Genomic DNA, 20891 nt, shown 5'->3' with positions numbered 1-20891 from the left:
ACCCAACTGAACCCCAGAACAACACTATATATCCCAACAACAGCATTCCATAAACTTTACATTTACACTTCATTCATTGGGCTCACTTCTATCCTAGCCCAATGTCTGGTTGAAGAACTAGATCTTCATAGCTTCCAGAAGGCTAATAGGATGGGAACCTTTTGAGTCTCATTGGGAAGATTCTGTGTTTCCCCAAAAATAAGACCAGTCTTATTTTTTTGGGACCCCAAAAATAAGCACCAGTGCTTATTTAGGGAGGGTGTTATTTATTTTTTTTTCATGTATGGGAGGCCCATTTCTTCTGCTTGCTCGCAGCAGGGCAAGAAGCTGTGCAGGATGCCAGTGCATTCCGGTTTACCTCAGGGGCCCCACAGCCAGGACACTCACGCCCAACAGCTGCCTCACCTCATGGCGGCAGCTCCAGCAGCCCCATCCAGCAGGACCCTGCAAGGCCACCTCACTTCTTCTGCTTGCTTGCAGCTTCAACGGAACAGGAGGCTAAGCGATGTGTCACTGCCCTGACACCTGCCTTGCCTCACGGCCATGGCACCCGCACACCACTCAGCCTCCTGCTCCATTGTGGCCACAAGCAAGCAGAAGAAGTGGCTTCTGTTGTACATGGCTGCCGATGCTGCGGCCACAAGGCAGATGTCAGGACATGGATGGCCTGGCTGTGGGAGCCCTGAGATAAGCTGGTGCGGGGTGGGTGAGGCAGCTATACTACTACTCCTCCTCACCTCGTGGCCGCAGAACAATGGGCAACCAGGCGGAATGGGCAGATGGCCAGCTGTGCAAGCCCTTAAATGTGGCTTATTTTGGGGGTAGGGCTTATATTAGGCACAGACATAAAACATGCTAGGGCTTATTTTCAGTATAGGTCTTATTTTCGGGGAAACAGAGTTGTTCCAAAAGGTAGGTCAGACAGACATAGAAAAGATGCCTTCCACTAGATGGCAACATATAAGGGAAGAGACCTGGATCTTAGACCACCTAGACTAGAGGCAGTCCTGCAAATAACATAGGCCCATAAGATTTAGGGCTTTAAAGGTGATAACACTTGGTAAACAACTGGAAGCTAGTGTAGCTTGAACAATGGTAGCAAAACTCAAAACTCACAGAACTGCATATCCTGCCAAATGCTTGAACAATTGTAACTCCTGGGTGGTCTTCAAGGATAGCCCATGTAGAATGCAATGCATTAATCTAACTAAGAGATAACTAAGTCATAAGGCTTCCCAGTCCAGGAAAGGACACAGTTAGTACATTGGCCATACATTTTGGCTTGGGCTGAAAGAATGATATGGCAACTGATTTCCATAGAGTCATCTTCTCATATAATACCCGGTGGCACCTTCTGAAGTGCTTCTGAGACTACAAATATAGATTTAGAATTCTTTTGGTATTCTGCCACTCCTTTGTTAAATAGAAAGTTGACTTAAATTGGGAAGCTGCATATTCTTATTTCAATTCAATGCAAGCAGTGGCTTTCCTGCTGCTTCCGACATCTTGATTTGATTTCATTACATCATTTGATAAAATACTCTATGACTTGGTGAATAATATGGAAGTTGCATAGCACAAGGGTTAATGATATGCAAGTGATTAAAAGAGCTTTCATAGGAAGATTTTATTTATTTATTTATTTATTATTTTTGTTAGATTTCTATATCGCCCTACTCCCGAAGGACTCAGGGCGGTGCACAGCCAAACAATAAAAACACATACATACAAAATTTAAAAATAGAATAAAATCAAATTAAATAATTTTGGCCCCGACAAATTTAAAACCCCAAACTTTTAAAACCAATTTAAAATTGAATATATAAAATACTAAAAGATATTTAAAATTTTAAAAATCTTTTATAAAAGAGGGGGAAAATTAGGCCAGGCCGGCCTGGTGAAATAGTAAGGTCTTTAAGGCGCGGCGGAAGGTGGGCAGATCCGGGATCCTCCGTATCTCTGGGGGGAGCTCGTTCCAGATAGTAGGTGCCCCCACAGAGAAGGCTCTCCCCCTGGGGGCCGCCAGTCGGCATTGTTTGGCTGACGGCACCCGGAGGAGCCCCTCTCTATGGAAGCGTACCGGCCGGTGGGAGGCTATTGGTGGTAGTAGGCGGTCCCGCAAATACCCAGGTCCTAAGCCATGGAGCACTTTAAAGGTGGTAACCAGAACCAAATGAAGATACCAAATGAAATGCCAAAAAGTTTAGACCTGAGTCCTAGAATCATCAATATCTTTATTTATTACTTCCATGAAAAAACAAGAGAAAAAAATTGGAGATGACAAAATTCTGTGAGATAACTATTTATTTATTTATTTATTTATTTATTTATTCCTTCATTCAATTTATATAGCCTATTCTATAATGTATTCTCTAGGACAGGGGTGTCAAACCCGTGGGCCGGATGCGTCACATGCTGGCCACCCCCACCCCCAATTTAACGAAGGAAGGAAAAGCCACGATATGTCACGTGACAACAACATGACATCGCGAATTTGACATCCCTGGTCTAGGATGATCTAATATCATAGGCAACAAGAATAAAATTCAAAGTTACGCTGATAGATGAGAGAAGTGGTAAAAATAATCAAATTTAAAAGAAATTTAAACATTTAAAAGAAATAAATGAAAAGTTATGTATTCAGGAAACCAAACTTCAAACCACAGATACCTTGGCAATAGTACTTGTAAGAAAAAAAGTGGAATAATAGTTAATTACATACTGAACATGAGATAGAAGAGTCATGTGCTTGCAAAAAAAGAAATATTTGTATTGACATTTAGATGCAATTTTAGTTGCATCAACAAAAGGATAAACAAGGGAATTATGCTCTGTTCTTCACAGGATAGTCCAAGTAGAAAATTGACAATTATCTCTTCCTAATGGTTTCATTTGACTCCTGAACAAAGCCTAGAGTCAAACTTAATGGTTTGAATGCCCTCTTTCACCACTGGAATTCTATACATTTATCCTACGTTTTAAAAGAAAGTACCATATAATTATACTCATTTTTCGTCTCATTGCTACCTTTAATTGCTTCTTTGCCAGAACTTTCCATATACCTTCTTGCTTTATTCTTATTCATCAGGTTACTATAATAGGAAATCTCAAAATATTTTTCAACAGATCTGGAACAATTATTCAAAGAGTAGTGACTGAATTCAGACAACAACTGAAGTTTCTAACGAGTGATAAAATGAACATTTATTGAATCAAAGCACACTATTCATTGTGGAGTTTCTCTTGAAAAAACATCATTTGAGTCATTTTAGTGATAAAACATACCTTCAGGATGATAAATAGATGCCATATGGTGCACATTCGAGTACATATAGTAAGTAGAAGGTAGGCTAATATCCAGCAGTCATCCATATATTTCTTAATATGCTCAATGGTCTGTATATGTTCAGAAACCATATACTATCCAGGTAACTTTCTGGGCAATTTCCTCAGAGGTGAAACTTGCTAGCCTCTCACTCTCTCTATGGATGGTTTGGGTACTTCTGAATCAGGGGTGGGTTCTACTTATCTTCACTACCGGTTCACAATGGGATCACGCTTCTGCACATGCACAGATCACTGATGATGACATCTGGAGTGGTGGGCAGGGCCTCCCACCAGTTTTACTACCAGTTCTTGTGAACCGATCCAAACTGGGGGCAACCCACCACTGCTCTGCATGCTGACCAGATTGCTCCTCTGCCTTTGTTAGCTGCAAAAACTATACCCTTGACCCAGGGGTGGGTTCTACTTACCTTTACTACCAGTTTGCAATGGGACTGCATGTGCGTGCATGCGCGGAAGTGTTCTGATGATGTCGGGGTCAGTGGGCAGAGCCTCCCACCGATTTTACTACCGTTTCTATAGAACCAGTGTGAACCGGAGGCAACCCACCACTGCCTTGACCGAAGATCAGTACACTCCTTCTACCTGGGATGGTTGTTCTCTTCCACCAAGTGCGCAGCTTCGGAAGGGACACACATGAAGTGGTTAGGGATGAAGGGGACAGCCACCTAGCCAGCCAGGTTATCTGAATCAACCCTGGCGATCAATGGAGTGACAGATGTCGCAGCCAGATCACCCTCACATCCATAGCTGCAAAAAGTAAAATTTCAACTAGAAAAAAAAAAACTGCAGAGAAAAACATTGGGCTCACTTTCTTATTTCTTGCTTGTTCTTAATTCTCTTCTTGTTTCTGCCAATAGAAGGTTCTGAATACTCTTCCTTTCTTCTTTCTCTTCTTTCTTTATTTTTCTTTTGCCCTGTTATTCTACCTTGGCTAGAATAGTATTTTAATATTATTTCTGAACAAATTCTGCTTATTCTACATCTAACTTTTTCTCTCCCTTCTATTTCTACCTCTGCAGCTACCTCACCTAACAAGTGATCTAACAACAAGGAAAACCTATTTGAATCTTTATTTTCTAAATTCTTAATGTTTTAATCTTTTCCTGGCTTGTATCAACTTTATTCATTCAACAGAGTTGCAAAAATCATCCTGACTGCCAAACAAAAAATATACCATCTTTCTGACAATACAGTACAACAAAAGCAAATTAAGAAAAAAAGGTTGCTGTAATAAAATAGAACTCATCTTTACATTTGATTTTAATAATTAATTGTATGCTACATGATTTCATAAATCTACATGCCAGATAGATAGCAGGAAACAGAGCCTGGCCTACAGTCTCTTTATAATCCCAGGGTAGATTGGTAAAGTCTATCCTCCTATTCACCCAAAATGACACTACTACTGTCAGGCCTGGAAGCCATCTTTTTCATAGGATCTTCAGGCCTACCACATTTACTACTGTGGGAAACTGGGAGGGGGGATTGTATGGAGCATGGTTGATATATAGTCATAATAACATTCCTTTCTCAGACAGTCAAGGACATCTTGCCCTGCACCTGAAGTGGCGTGACTGGGAGGCATCTCCAGTTGGGGCGGTGCTTTGATTGGACCATGTGAGGGACATGTGGGTGTTGGGCAAGGACTTGAACTTTCCTTTGGGTGGGGAAAACCTGGAAACTTCCAGATTCAGATGCGCCAATATGACATCTCTAATAAAATGGAACTTTAAGGAAACTCAGGGCTCGGAGTTTTCTTTCGTTGTGGGTGTTACTTGGAACGCTGACATTAGTATGGCAAAACTTTGAAATGGTAAAAGCTTTTGAGAGTTTGAAAAATATAATCTCTCCCTCTCCTGGACTTCAGCGCCCATAAATCCTAGCTGGTATTTCTATTAGTTATTTATTATGACGCTTATGGGCGTTAAAGTTCAATTTAGATTGTGAACTTTCTCCTCAAGAAACAATTCTTATTCTCATTAGAAAAACAGCTCCAATTTTCTCACATAGGGGGTCCCTGTTCTGGTAGATAAGCTAAAAAAAAATAGCAAGGCACATTAATTCTATTTCAAGGAAAGCTAATCAACATACTTGAATAGTTTCGCAAAGGAACACAATTTGAAAGCAAAAATCTTGGCTGCTGTCCATGACCTCTATTAAAGCCTTTACTTCTGATAAAAGAAATGTTCACATTGTAATGAGAACCCCCATTAATTAGAAATGCTGGTGGGCTAGAGTCCAAAAGCTTGAAAGGTACATAGAATAAAGTTTTCTTAAATATCCTCTATCTAGGCCAGAAATGGTCATATGGACTGATAAAATAAATATCAATTTGTACCTTATTATTTTACATTTGGAATTGAATTAATGGAGCCATAAAAATGAGAGAAGATAAATATATAAACGTCTCTTGACCCATTGAAACAAATAGGATGCCAACTAGTCAGAACAATTTTGTGGTAATTAATTTCAATAGGACTATGACTAAACCTGGATCCAACTCTTTTTTCATACCTGTTTAAACAATAAGATGGAATAGTTGGATACCAGAGAATCCGTAATGATGTAAAACCATCACTTACAAAGCAACTCTACTTTGGCAGCATCATTAGAAGAAGAAAAAATATTTCTTTACTGTTGCTGCAAGACTTTTAAAGCTGAGGAAGAAGGGATTATCTATTTAGGATTTACACAAGCTAAAAGTATATTGAGCTAGTAGTGTGATGATGCATGAAGATCTAGTTTAGTAAAGCATAATATAATTAATATATCATCAACATCAGAGCTGTTGATATTTCTACAAGAACTTTGAATCTGGAGAAAAGAGTTAAATTAACCATTTAATGCCTTAGAAGAAAGTACAAGAGAACCAAAATTACAGGTATAATAGAAATTTAGCTGAAATAATATCAGTGTTGCTTTCAACAGTATCACGCTAATATATCTACAGCTATGTAATACAAACTTCTTCAGTTTAGAAGTGCTAGGAGTTGCAACTGTTAGAATTCATGACCAGGAACAAGAATGGGAAGGTACAAGAATAGGAAGGCTAATTTATCATTGATATATTCAACACATTTTTAAGGAAGTATAAGCAAAATGATAGTGACAACAGTTCTACCAATAGCATTGATACATGTATACATCTAAACTGTCATGTGCAGATTGTATTACATTATATTATATTACATTATATTCACCCACTAACATTATGTTGCCCATATACTTATAGAAAATAGCAGTTTAAGAGATTTCTTTGCAACTCATTTTAAACAGGATTCTCTTATCTAAAAATCAGTTTTCATATCAGATTATCCAATTAGTTTTAACATGAATCAGAAAACCATATGAATTACTTAAACTTAAACTGAGAAGACCATATTCAATCTAATGCTGGAGTGGCTCACAGATTGTAGAATCAAGATAACATATAAAATCAAGATAACAACATAAAAATGCTGTTCCAAAACATTATCTATATAAAACTGGATGGTTGCCTGCAATTTAATAAAAGCAAATCCAGAAAAACATACAGATTTCTTTACAAATAAATAAGAACAGCATCAAATCACTACTCACCAATTGAAAATAAGAGCCTATGTATTTATAAATTCAATTGCTCTTAATTCATAAATTTTTTTTCTCTAAATGAATAATTATAGCTTGGATGAGCTAGGGTTCTGTGATCCCCTCTTCCATAAAATTTCTGTATGTAAGGTAGTCTATGACTTATGACCACAATTGAGCCTAAAATTTCTGTTGCTAAGTAAGATATCTGTTAAGTGAATTTTGCCCCATTTTACGATATTTCTTGCCACAGTTTTTAAGTGAATCATTGAAGGTGTTAAGTTAGTAACACAGTTGTTAAGTGAATCAGGCTTTCCCATTGACTTTGCTTTTCATAAGGTCGCAAAATGTGAACACATGACCCTGGGACACTGAAACTGTCATAAATATGAGTCAGTTGCCAAGTGTCTGAATAGAGGTGCTGCAACAGTCATAAGTGTAAAAAATAGTCATAAGTCACTTTTTTCAGTGCCTCTGTCTAACCAATTCAAATAGACTCATTGTTTTTCAGGTCTCATGTTTATATTGAGCCTTCCCCACCTTTGGAACCCTCTTTATATTTTATTTTTATTGATTGATTGATTGATTGATTGATTGATTGATTTGTATCCCACCTTTATTATTTTTACAAACAACTCAAAGTGGCCAACCTTCTTCCTCCTATTTTCCCCACAACAACAAATTTCTGAGGAAGATTGGGCTGAGAGAGAGAGTGATCAGCCCGAGGTTACCCATCTGGCCTCCGTGGCTAAAGAAGGACTGAACTCATGGTCTCCTGCTTCCTAGCCTGGTGATCTAACCACTAAACCAAATTTTTATATAGAAATTTTGTCATCTCTGTCCCTACTGGATTTTCAGAACGCTGTCAAGATTTATCCGTAATATCTAGCAGAGGAGGAGGAGGGTCTGATATGATTGTCTGTAACGTTCACAATGGCATGATTTTTGTATTTTCTGTATTTTTTTTATTTTACTTTTTTATTCTGATTTTTTTTTTCATGTAAGTATTGGGTTGTATTTTCTTCTACATTTTATTATGAGATTGTTAGCCTCCTGGATCATTTAGGATTGAGCAGCAGGCAAATGAAATAAGTGAATTAGTGAATAAATAGATCCAGATGATTTACTAAAATGTAATACCTTGTTTATGTTAGTAAGTAGATAACATGTAATCTATGTAACCCAATTCCTTTCCTGGATATTTCAATTACTACATGCATTGCTGCTAACAACAAAGCTAATGCAGTATCCCATAAGCACAAAGTCCAGTTTTATCTCCAGCTAACTTGCCGTTCTATGCAAGTGAATATTTCTAATCTAGAATATGTTTGTATCTCATTAGTTAGGAGGTATATTCAGCATTCGGGATGGTGTTTCATGAAAGGAATCTATAGAAACATAACATTCAAAGAGAACTTCAAATAGAAAGCTTAGCATTCATTGAGAGAGAGGTCTGCAGCAGTGGTGGGTTGCTACCGGCTCGCCCCGGATCGGGCAAACTGGTAGTGGCATGGCGGGGGGCTCCGCCCACCCACCCGGACACTTCTGTGCATGTACAGAAGCTTCGCATGCACACGAGCATGAGCGAACTGGTAGCGACGGGTTTTGAAACCAGCCCCTGGTCTGCAGGCATTTTTGTGTCCATGAGGCGATAATCAGAACTCAAGATGATTGAAACATAACTTTTTTATTGGTTTCCAACACTGTTACTCTATTAATGGCTTAGAATCCTTAGATTCATTTATATGAATCAAATAACAAATGGTAAGGAGCATGAATGAATAAACATGGAATAAAAATAAATGAAGAAGAGATTATTTGTGTGTGTGTGAAACTAAAAGAAAGAAGATTTGTAACAGACTGGAATAAAAGTAATCTGATCCTGAGGATGGGTAGTAATAAATGCTTGTAGGAAATGAAAGTCTATATTTAATAATTACAGGTAGTCCTTGACTTTTAACAGTTTATTTATTGACTGTTCAAAGTTACGACACTGAAAAAAGTGATTTATGACCATTTTTCACACTTAAGACTGTTGCAACATCCTATAGTCACAAGATCAAAATTTAGATACATAGCAACCGACTCTTATTTATGATGGTTGCAGTGTCCCAGGGTTATGTGATCGAATCTTATGACTTTGTGACAAAGCAAAGTCAATGGGAAGCCAGATTCACTTAAAAATCAGATTACTAACTTAACAATTGCAGGGATTCATTTAACAACAGTGATAAAAAAAGGTAAAATGGGGCAAAATTCACTTAACAGCTATTTCACTTAGCAACATAATTTTGGGCTCAATTGGAATTGTATGTTGAGGACTATCTGAAAAAAAAAGATCAAGAATATTTTAGATTATACCAATTGGTATCTATGTTGTTGTGGGTGCAAATTAAGAATCCATCTGAGTTGTACATTTACACTCCAATGAATAGTGATAATAGAAGAGCTCAACATCTGGAAAATCTCTGCCATTCTGAATGAATTCAGTCCAGTGAAAATTATTCTGCTGATAATATGAATGGATAGCTGAAAACAAAACTAAGATAGTAAAAAAAAATCTCAGATCACTAATAGGTTGTCTTGGAAGATCATCTCTGTCTCTTTTTTTCTTTCTTACTTTTTTTCACACATGTCATCTTCCTTAATGTCAAAGTTGGTGTAAGACCCAAGAGCAAGGGGAACAGATCTCTGCCAGAATTATACTGTCCCACTCACACCAATTTCTTAGTAATGCATGCTACTTTGGGCCACCTCTCATCCATTAGGTGGGATGCATTTTATGGAGCTAAAAGAGTTGACAGAGAGCAATCACGTTTAGTAAAGAAGTGCGACCTAGAACACTTGTTCTGTCAACTAATTTTGAATATGCAGCCTCTCAATATCAGTCATTCTTTCTAGCCTAACATTATTTTAAAAGTCCCATTTTTAATGAGTATCATAGATATCATACTGTTTTCTCAGGAATATGCTCCATGTATTTGATCAAGAGGACTATCATTGTTGAAAGTTGATGAAATAATACATGATTTGGGGTTTACTTTACTTTACTTTTGATTGATTTAAGTTCAAGGCAGTAAGAATATTCCTTTTCCCTTTCCACCCCGGGAGAAAGTTTGAATTGAATGACATTGCCACAGGGTGGCAGTATTGTATTATTTTAAGATGCTTTGGCCTAAATTATAGTTTTGTATTTTAACCTTCATTTTCTCACTTGATGTCTTGCACATGTTAGTGAAGACTGATGGCCCCTTGTGTTATGATATTCAGACCCCTCCCCACTCAGAAAACATAAACTTGAAATAATAAAACTTTGGGAGTGGTGGTTGTAATCTTCAAATCATATTAATGGATTTCAGGTTTTCCCCCCCTTCCAAATAGTTTGTTTTTTTTTAAAGAAAGGAAGATTTCTATTTACTGCTGTAATCTCAGTTCAATAAAATTTCTTTCCAACACTCACAGTTGCACTGGTACTCACTAAAATAAAAGAGAACAAGTAAAATTCAGCTTTTATTAGAATGAATTCTGATAATTCATGCTTTAATTTGTTACTATCATTTGTTCAGTTCTTCAATTTCTTAAATCATTTTTGGTTTTTATTATTCATGTTTGTACAGCACATTAATCCCAATTTATACAGGGGGACTAGTTAATGCAAACGTTGGGTGTGTTTGCCACTAGCATAGTGTAGTATAACTTAAGTATAACCTTCAGTCCAGCTCATGCTTACAATAGAGCAGTGCACAAATCTCTTTTTTATTGTTGTGCTTAGAATAATTGTTAAATCCAGACAAAGGATGTTAAGATATTAGCTGCAGAGTAAAGAAGATACAGGGGGTGTGATAGCTCAGCAGTTAAAGACGCTGCACTTGTCAGCTGGAAAGCTGCCAGCCTGGGTTTGAGACCCGAGCACCGTGCAATGGGGTGAGCTCCCATTACTTGCCCAGATGCTGCCCACTTAGCAGTTTGAAAGCATGCAAATGCAAGTAGATTAATAGCTACCACATTGATGGGAAGGTAACAGCGTCCATGCGCCTTTGGCATATAGCCATGCTGGCCACATGACTGTGGAATCGTCTTCAGACAATGCTGGCTCCCTCAGCCAAGAAACAGAAATAAGCACCACTCCCTAGAGTCAGACATGACTCGACAAGGAAACCTTTACCTGTAAAGATACAATGGACCAAACTAAACTAAGCTAAATAGCACCAATATATATCAATTTGTATGTGTGCATGTTTCAGATCTAATTATACATGCTTGTTCTGGTGCTATGAAGATAAGGAATAAAAATGCTATGCATGGGGTTTAATTCAACCCCAATCTACAATATTCAGTGTCATGGTTTTGGAGCCAAATTTTGACTTCTAGAGGTTTGAAATTTTATACATCCCAGTAACTGCCACTAGGCTTAAAATTATTCTTCTTTTACCTGTAATTTCTCTGAAGCATCTTCTGATATAACATTCATGGAAAGCATGGAATTGCTATCCTTAATTCAGCCTTTTTATTCTAACTGTGAGTGTTGAAGGCCAGAAGTTTTCTGAAGTCTGATTGTGAACTATTGCAGGGGTCTCCAACCTTGGCAACTTTAAGCCTGGTGGACTTCAACTCCCAGAATTCCCCAGCCAGGCAGAGTTGAAGTCCTCCAGGCTTAAAGTTGCCAAGGTTGGAGACCCCTGAACTATTGCTTCTATTGCTGCTGCAAAGGTTTGGGGCTGCTCTCTACCTATGTGCAGTGATTAAAAAGCAATCTTACTCCAAGGGACACGGTGGCTTAGTGGGTAAGATGCTGAGCTTGTTGATTGAAAGGTCGGCAGTTCAGCAGTTCAAATCCCTAGTGTCGCGTAACGGGGTGAGCTCCCGTTACTTGTCCCAGCTTCTGCCAACCTAGCAGTTTGAAAGCACATAAAAAAATGCAAGTAGAAAAATAGGGACCACCTTTGTTGGGGAGGTAACAGCGTTCTGTACACCTTTGGCATTTAGTCATGCCGGCCACATGACCACGGAAACGTCTTTGGACAGCGCTGGATCTTCGGCTTTGAAACGGAGATGAGCACCGCCCCCTAGAGTTGAGAACGACTAGCACATATGTGCAAGGGGGACCTTTACCTTTACCTTTTTACTCCTTAAAGATTAAGGCAGACAAAGCATCTGAATCAAGCTCCAGTCCAGATGTATTATATTTTTCAGTGTCAGTGTACTGTATTTTGAGGGAGGGAGGTTTATATCTTTTGCCAGGGCTTATATTATTCAGTACACTGAGAAGTACTTCATTTTGGTAAATATGAAGCTTGGCTCTTGGTGATTACATTTTCATGTCCATGTACCTTCTTTTGGTAACAATTTGAATTGGTTTGCCAATGCCATCTTTTTGTTCGACTTTCTAGATACAACCTTGGTATTTTTAAATTGTTTTCTATTCAAATACTAACCAGATCTAGTCTTGCTTAGCTTTTGAGAGATTAGTCAAGATTACTAAACCACTTTAAACTCAATTGTCCTAATCATGCTTTCTGTAAAATGAACTGAAAAAGCTGTCCCCAGCACAATGCCTTCCAAGTGCATTGATCTCCACAGCTTGCCATCCTTCAAATGGTCATTACAGTTAACCATGCTATTGTCCAATTGGGACAACATTGGGATGACATTTTTGCTTCATAACTTGATAGGATTTTCTCCTGAAAACAAGTCATAATTCTAATTCAGTTTCATAGATTATGTTTCTGTATTACCAGAATATAGAATTGTAGCCTCTAAGGCTTTCAGTAATTTTTTATAAAGCTAAATAAAATACGTGAATAATAGCAAAAAGTCCAGGCCGATTTGCCTGTCAATATCTTTATTTCATCATGTGTCCATAATGTTGCTTTCAGTGCATTATTAGTACATGAACGAAGCAAGCTAAATTATCCTTAGTTGTTCTGGTTTTAAAGCAGTGTTTTTCCAAAGAAGCCATTGGCAACCTGAGATAGTTTTCTTATTTATGAAACCTGGCTATTCTATCATAGTTGTGCTGTGCAATTTGGTCATTTCAGGATGGTGCAGTCATATCCTGTCCTCTTGAATCCTGGAGAATCTCTTCTATTTCCCCCCCCCCTTCTAGGTGGAAAAAAATGATACCCAACTAGTTGATCAATGGCTGGGAGAATTGTAACATGAAGCTGGAGAAATGGCTTTCTAGCCTGCTGAAGATTTGAGATACAGGATGGTTTGGATGGGCTTAAAGTGGGAAATTTGTAGGAGCCATCCTGGGAGCTAGGCCCAGAGCTAGAGATTCTCAGGGCTAAAATGTTGGTTATGTCAGCAACCAACAGCTACTTAGTTCTGAGACTGCACAAGGAAAGGGTTCAATTAAGCAGTAGGATAGGCAGGAAAAAGAAATGTCATAACGAAATCACTGCAGGTAAAGGAAGTGGCTTTATTTCATTTGGACAGACAACTGCAATCAACTGCCACATAAGTTTTCATCATGGTATTCAATACAGCAAATATTTTAATCATTGGCTTTGCTTAGCACGTCTTCACGGCAGAAATGAGAAGACCAGCAACCCATGTAAAATGGAACAGAAGTTATAAAGACTGGCTAGGGATCAGGAGTGAGGGCAGCAGCTTTTATGCTGGTTTAGTTTTCTGTTGGCTCAAGTGAGCAGCAGAGAAAGGCCCCAAGTGAGTATTACCTGTTTTCTAAAAATTCAGATATATTCAAAAGTTTCAGATATTGCAGAATAAAAAAAAATGGAAGACATGCTTATATTAACATTGTTTACCTGTTCCTAGATTTTAAAACAATTAAATAAATCTATGAGAAAAAAATATGTGGCACTAGGCAGATAGGAAGGATACACACAGTCTAAAAGAAACAAATATGCAAGTGCATTTGTAAGATTAAAACACTATTATAAATGCTAAATTGTATTGATTTGATATTAATACCAGTAACCTCTCCTCTAATTATGTTCTTGTTCCTAGGAAGAAAACCAGTTTTTTCCTCTGTCAAATAGCTGTCGCTTGCATGTATTATACAAAAGCACCAACCGCTCTAGCACAGCCTTATATAGGTGGGTGAATGGGATGCCCGTCTAAAAATAGTGTTCTCTTTGGCTTTGAGTTGACAGGCAACATGAAAACTGCTATATTTCATGCTGACATTTGGAACATGTTCCTGGGATTATTTTAATTGTCTGGCAACAGAATAAAATAAACGAGCTAACCCACGAAGCCTTATGAAAATAGGTAACCACAAGTGGAAACATTCTTATTTGGTGTGATTCAACAGGGTATGATTTTGATTTGAGGCTCCTCAAGTTACAATTTTGGAGGTTAAATCTTTTCTTGCGTACAATTCATAATCCCCAGAAGCCACATCAGTGAAGGCACTGAAATGGATTGTATTGGTTATGGATGCAACTTTTAACCCTAACAGGACACTGATTTTATTCATGCAGGATAATTTAAGAAAAAAGACCAGGCCAAGCCAGACCTGACCAGGCAAGGCAACTTATTCCTGAAGTTTGCCAAGATGGATTTAACAGCTGCTTCATTCTACAGAAGAGAAATAAAAGAGGATAATCATATTAGCTATGAGAACATTGCCTCAACATTTCTAAAGTTTGGTTTCCAAGTCAGAACAGGTTTTGTATGGATAAAGTAGGCAGAAAATGGATAATGTAAGCAGTTCAGGTAAATTACAAGCAGAGACAGGGCAGGGCAGGGCAGGGCAAAGGCAACCAAAAGAAATAGATTAGAAATACAATCTAGGAATTCTGGATTGAGCTGTTGAGCAATATTCCAGTTCCTTTTTTTTTTTTTTTAATAATAAAGGCTGCCTGGAAATATATTAAATGAATAAATACAGGGAATTTCAGCTGAGTTTCCAGTTCAAAGCAGGGGCAAGGTCAAATGTTTGGGAAAGCTGAATCTTACCCGTGGACCTAAACTACTAAAGACTGACAAACAATGTTGAGTCATGAACAGAAGAATAAGTGCTTAATATTTTGAAGAATTTTCTAAGGGAATCCTGTCCTGGGCCTTCTGCCAACTTTAATCTACTCCTGGAAAGTAAATATTGATTCCTTAATGCACCAAACCAGCATTTGTCAGGTCAAAAGTCCAAAAACAAAGAATGCAAAGAGACAAAATTATTGTGAACTAATGGGCGTTTTTTTATGTTCCACTAAACAAGTGTAACTTAAGAGAAACATGTGTCAGGTTGGGATGGAACTTGGGGCTCTAATGTCTTGAACTTAAACTAATGTGTTTATCATGCATTTAAAATGAGAGCTATTCTTTTGAAAGATAGTGGGTTTCTTTTTTCTTGATAGCCCCAGGGAATTTAGTAGCATGTTTAGAGTAAAAATATTTCCAACCTGATACTAATAGTATATGGTGATAAAACACCCTACTCCCTACTCTGTATATTTTATTCTTCTTTGTTAAAAACTTGCCTTTAAGAACAGCAACTATAGGAAGTGTTGCAAGAAGCAGCAGACAGAGACTAAGCCATTCCCCAGAAATCTGAGCACTGTGTTAATTCCTGCTATAACCGCCTTCCTTACAAGCTAGGCACAAACTGGATTTCTGTCTGCTTTGTAGCTCCTGGTGCTAACTGGAAGGCTACTCGAGCAATGAGGCAAGTAGCAAAAAATACCACTTTGAGTGCTCGTTTCAGCATTAACAAGTGACATCACCGTGAGCGATAATTGCATACTGACTGAAAAAGATCCTTATAAAATATATTTACTTCTCTTTGTGCTGCTTCCAGTATTCCCTCTGGGCAAAAGGAAGTATGTCTTCCTGGTTTATTTGTGTCACCATGGACAGGAAAGCAATACCCATTGGAAGAAACAGGCCCAGGGGACTGAAGATACAATGAGCAGCTACTCTGAAGCTTATTTCTGCTGTAATTGTGATCAAGCATAATAGATAGTGAACATGTTTCCAACAATTTTGGAACTGATGCTGCATAGAAAGCAAAAATGCATTTAAGTGAAAACAAGCATGTTTGTTTGAGTTGGATAGAGTTCCAGCACTTCCTTATTACAGGAACCTCCTTTGTGTGGAAGGAGTATACTTTTTTTGTACAAAGAAAGTTCTTTAATGATCTCCTTGGTCCCAGTCCTATAGTTAGAGGAGAATCCAAGGACAGATTTTCATCATATTTTCTTTTCATTATTTCCCTCTTTAAAACCTGTGTGAAAAAACAGGAAGAAAATAATTCCTTTCCATTAGTACTCCAAAATAATGTTTTTCTAAGAGGTTTATTAAGAAGCATATCTTAGTGCATAGATCCAGCGATAATAAAGGCTGTATAGGTAAGTTGATAGTGGTATCTTAAGAGTAGTACTATCTGTTATTCTTTTCCCAGTCATAAACTCTGAAAGCATTAGCAGGGGAGGTGATGTAAATGTTATTTCTATAGAAGATATTTGAGAGTAGAGAAAACAAGAACAAACGCCATTTAAATAGAAATAGAGACTGGCACAATATCGTCTCTTAAAACATGGAGCTCTAGTGTGATGCATGGTGCTCACTGTTCAGAAATGTGCTGTATCTTCAGTTTGCCAGATAATATTTTGAGGAATATTACTTCATCCCTCCTCAGTTGCTCACCCTGGCCTCCTGCCAAAGAGCATTCATTAACACAATGATAATAAGTACCCATTTAGATATAACATTTGAAACTTAAGCAAATCTTCAAGCAATTGGTTATTTCTTTGCCCTTGTCAAAAAGACCCCTTTTGGCCTATTCTTGAATACTGATTCATATGTTTAGAATCATAGAGAAGGAGACCAGTAAAGGTAATACTATATAACCATGATGGCAAACCTATGGCATGCGTGCCACAGGTGGCACCCATATCAGTGGGCGTGTGACAGCCAGCTGATTTTCGGGCCTTCTGGGCCCACCAGAAGTAGGGAAACAGGCTGTTTCTTGCCTCCAGAGGGCCTGGGGGTGGGGAAGGCCCGTTTTTCTTTCTTACCTGGCTCCACATCCTCTCTATGCATCTGTGGAGGGCAAAAACAGCCTTCCCCACTCCCTCGGAGGCCCTCCGGAGGCCTGAAAGGGCCCATTTCCCAACTCCCGGTGGGACAGGAAGTGACCTTTTTTGCTGTCCCCAGCCTCCAGAGACTCCTGGAGAGGCTGTTTTTTCCCTTCCCAGATGCATAGAGAGGATCTGGAGCCAAGTGAGAAAGAAAAATGGGTCTACCAGCCATCGCGTGCCAGGAGCAGGGGGGAGGGGGGTTGCGCATGCATGCGCAGGGGGGGCACATAGAAATATGGGTGTGGGCACGCGCACACACAAACCTCCCCACCCACCCCTCTCCTGGCATGCGATGGCAAAAAGGTTAGCCATCACTGCTATATAAAGTACATAGAATAATGGAAAATAAGGTTGCTCAGAAGGCCTAAGAATGCATTCATCCCAGGTAATGTTTCTGCGGGATCCAGAACTATGTCTTACCCCATTTCACTGCCATATATTTAGGTGTGATATTCAGCAATCAGACAGTAATTCATCCTTCAATAGTTATATGGCAGCAATACAATTAAAACCCAGATAAAGAAAAAGGTAGTTAAAAAAACAACATTGCTGTTCAAAATACTAATGAAATTCTGAAATTGGAGATGAACAAAGAACAGGTCCTGGACTGGAAGGCCTTGCTCATAGTCATCCATGCTTTAGTCACCTGCTGTTTGGATTACTGCACTGTACTCTATACATTGTAAGCACATTTCTAAGCATTTATCTGAAAGTAAGAAGTAGAATTATTTTCCAAAATAAACATTCTACATGGCCTCAGCATATGAAGTTACTAATGAAAACATACAGAAGAACCAAAACAAATCCTCATTTTTTTCCCAAACATCTGTTAGCAGAGCTAGATTTTCATTGTCACTCTAACCCAACGAATTCTTAAATGCTCAAGTCTTACTGCCCTGTTGCTTCAGGTGAATTTTTTATCTTAAATACAATTTAGACCTTTCTACTCAACTGCAAGGCTTTTGGTTAAGAAATTCTTATTTTAAAATATTTATTGGTCCTTTGAAAATATTGCAAGTGAGTGTAATATAGAATACTGGTTCTCAATTGATAGCTGGTGTACCATGTGTAGGAAGCAGACAAGATTTAAGTGGTACTCTTGCTAATTGCCCCAGAATTTCTGGATTTTAGTGACAGAGCCATTTGAGAGAATGACTCCTTTAGTTGCGATAAGACAGAAAGCAATCTCCAGCTGGCTAAGTACTTAGGAATGGGCTGAGGGATGAACTGCAAGGCATGATGGGAAGAAGAAAACTGGGCAGACAGGGAAAAGGGAAAGCCTGAGTTCCACTTGCTAATTGTCAATCAGGGAACATATGTGCATTCAGTAGCAACTCTCTGGATTCCCTACTTGGAAATGTGGGAATACGAGGGTGATTACAGTCAGTAACATGTGGAATGGAAGAAAGACATGGAACATTTTTTGCATGTTTTTTGCATTTGGTCAGTGTTTATTTTCGAAACCCTTAAGACTTGAGATAATGTGTGTTGTGAGATGGAGAAGAGAAGTATAAATAACTCTTTTGAGTAATGTTATTAAGTTAGAAATTCTTGATAAAAGTGGGAATTTTGTTTCAATCATGATAAAATTCAGATTCTTTGATAGAATGGTTGGTAAGGTGAGATGACAACTGTTGATTTGGAAAGCCTTGTTGGAATGCCTATGAGTCAGTGTTTCAGTTCAGTTTTATAAATAAGATACACCCACTTAAATTGGAACCGAAAGTGAACTGGGAACCAATGCTAGTAAAGGTATCACAAGAACGTAGCCCATTACTCACATGATTTCTAAGGTCTGCTGGTATATACTATATTTTGTTAGCTTGCAGTTATTGGTCTGTATTTAGTCAAATGCAAAATAGTGTTATGCCTGTTCATAGGTCAGGCTCTGACTATAGGATGGACTACAAAAAGATAGAAAGGTAATCTCAAGAAAGATAGACATTATATTCCAGAAATTTGGTCTTGGGTTAATGGAACATATTCCTGTGCAATACTCTGTGACTGACCGAAGATGCTTAAAAGAAAACTTTATCTTCTGGTACTCACCTTTCACGGGGAACAACATTCTCTGCAACAGAGGAAAAGAAGAGGAAATCTTTGAGACTTCTAGTAGGCAACTGTTGTCTAGACATCAAACATCAGGATATTTTAAGATATGCAAAAAAAGTATCCTGCTTGTCAGAAGGGATCTAGCATAGAAAGATAATGGTATCTTAAATGAAGGGAAATTGTCTTCTCCAGAATTCTGTTAAAAAAGAGGCCAAAACAAAATGTTAATATACTGCACCAAAACTGTATTCCTAGCACAGTTACTGTGATGAATTAAAGATCCTCATCATTATTATGAAAAATTTTGTTTCATCTAGATCCAGAGTCACTGTGGATAAGATATGATATATTTAATAAAAAAATTAAAAAATGTTTTAAAAAAGCCTTCTCAAACCTGGTGACCTTCCAGATGTATGTGAGTTCGACTCCCAGAAATCTCAATGATGCTTATGATAGGTGGGAAATTCTGAGAGTCAAAGTTCATAAAACTGGAAGGAAGTCAGTTTGAGGATGTCCTTTTAAAGCATCTTTTCCAGTGGTGGAATTCATTTTTTTTTACTACCAGTTCTGTGGGGGTGGCTTGGTGGACACGGTGGGGGAAGGATACTACAAAATTTTCATTCCCACCCCACTCCAGGGGAAGGAGACTGCAAAATCCCCATTCCCTCCCCACTCCTGGGGGAAGGATATTCCAAAATCTCCATTCCCACCCCACTCTCGGGCCAGCCAGAGGTGATATTTGCCAGTTGTCCAAACTACTCAAAATTTCTGCTACTGGTTCTACAGAACCTGTCAGAATCTGTTGAATAGCATCCCTGATCTTTTCATAAGTTGCTGTTTTCAGACAACTCTCTTTAAGTGATGCTATCAAATACAAACTATTGGATCAAGGTTTAGTACCCTGAAGTATAAAAGCCATATGAAATTATCCAAATTCTTCCTCCTGAACCTTTGCTTTCTCTGGAGAGACAGTAAGAAGGGATTAAGTGGGAAATAGAGAATTTAGAGCTGTGGGTTTACCTTTTCAATCACAGTAGAATTTTTGTTTCCAGTGTCCTTTTTGCTGAATATCATTGGAAGCTATAATCCACCAGAGAACACAAGGATGGGGAAATTGCCTAAAACCAGCCTTCCATCATAGTCTTTAATTAAATGGGATATGGAAACTTGCATATTCTCCTTACTTTATTTTTATCTCACTTTTATTATTTTTACAAATAAGACAAGGCAGCAAACATATCCAACGTATGTTGTTGGTTTGAGCTCCGAACTTGGCAATTTGGTGGCAAACGTTTCGTCCCCATTCAAGAAGACATCTTCAGTGCGCTTTGGATTGTGTTTATCTGGGAGAGCTCTGGCCTTTAAATGCCTTTCTGAGTCCTGTTATGATTTTGGTTGTGTGATTGACTGGATGTAGTTGTTGAGTCATAGACCTGGTTTTAAGTACCATCTGTGTGATGTAAATTAGTGGTGGTGGTGTTCTTCGGATGTCTTCTGATGATGTCATGGTCTGGTTTCAGGTTGATTTGATCGGCTACGTGTGATGTGGTCTGATTTCTTATGATCTGTCAAGTTATAACTTTGTTTGCAGCGTGACTGTTTGTTGGTCTTTAAATGCTGCTTTTAGGATGGTGGTTGATATTGTTCTTTCATTCTAAGTGGTTGGTAGTTTGGGTCGATGTCAGTGTGTCTGTTTATTGATTTATTGGTGGAAACTAGGCTTCCAGCAATTCCCTTTCCCTCCTTGACTTTGCCTGGATTACTGTCATGCCCCTGTTGGAGCCTGATTCTACGGACGAAAATGAGCTAGAACTGGAGCCGATAGTGATTGAGGGGACAGCTTTGTTGGCTTTGGAGGAAAATGGGGAGGAGCAGGCT

At 38.4% G+C, this 20891-nt stretch overlaps 1 protein-coding gene and 1 long non-coding RNA gene across 2 annotated transcripts in view; one reads left to right on the top strand and one right to left on the bottom strand.

The window, feature by feature from the left end:
• SYNPO2 (synaptopodin 2) overlaps positions 1–20891 on the top strand; it is a 91837-nt gene that overhangs the window by 40570 nt on the left and 30376 nt on the right. The window lies entirely within an intron of this gene.
• Positions 15989–19082, bottom strand: LOC148112597 (uncharacterized). Its single transcript, XR_015729095.1, has 2 exons — positions 19011–19082; positions 15989–16105 (listed from the first exon to the last, which is right to left on the bottom strand). It is a non-coding gene; the product is annotated as an uncharacterized LOC148112597 (long non-coding RNA).

This window comes from Pantherophis guttatus, chromosome 8 (assembly GCF_059756535.1).
Source record: "Pantherophis guttatus breed Tessera chromosome 8, ASM5975653v1, whole genome shotgun sequence".
NCBI lineage: Eukaryota > Metazoa > Chordata > Lepidosauria > Squamata > Colubridae > Pantherophis > Pantherophis guttatus.
Note: the sequence above shows the minus strand (reverse complement) of the source record. Positions and strands in the feature narration are given on the sequence as shown.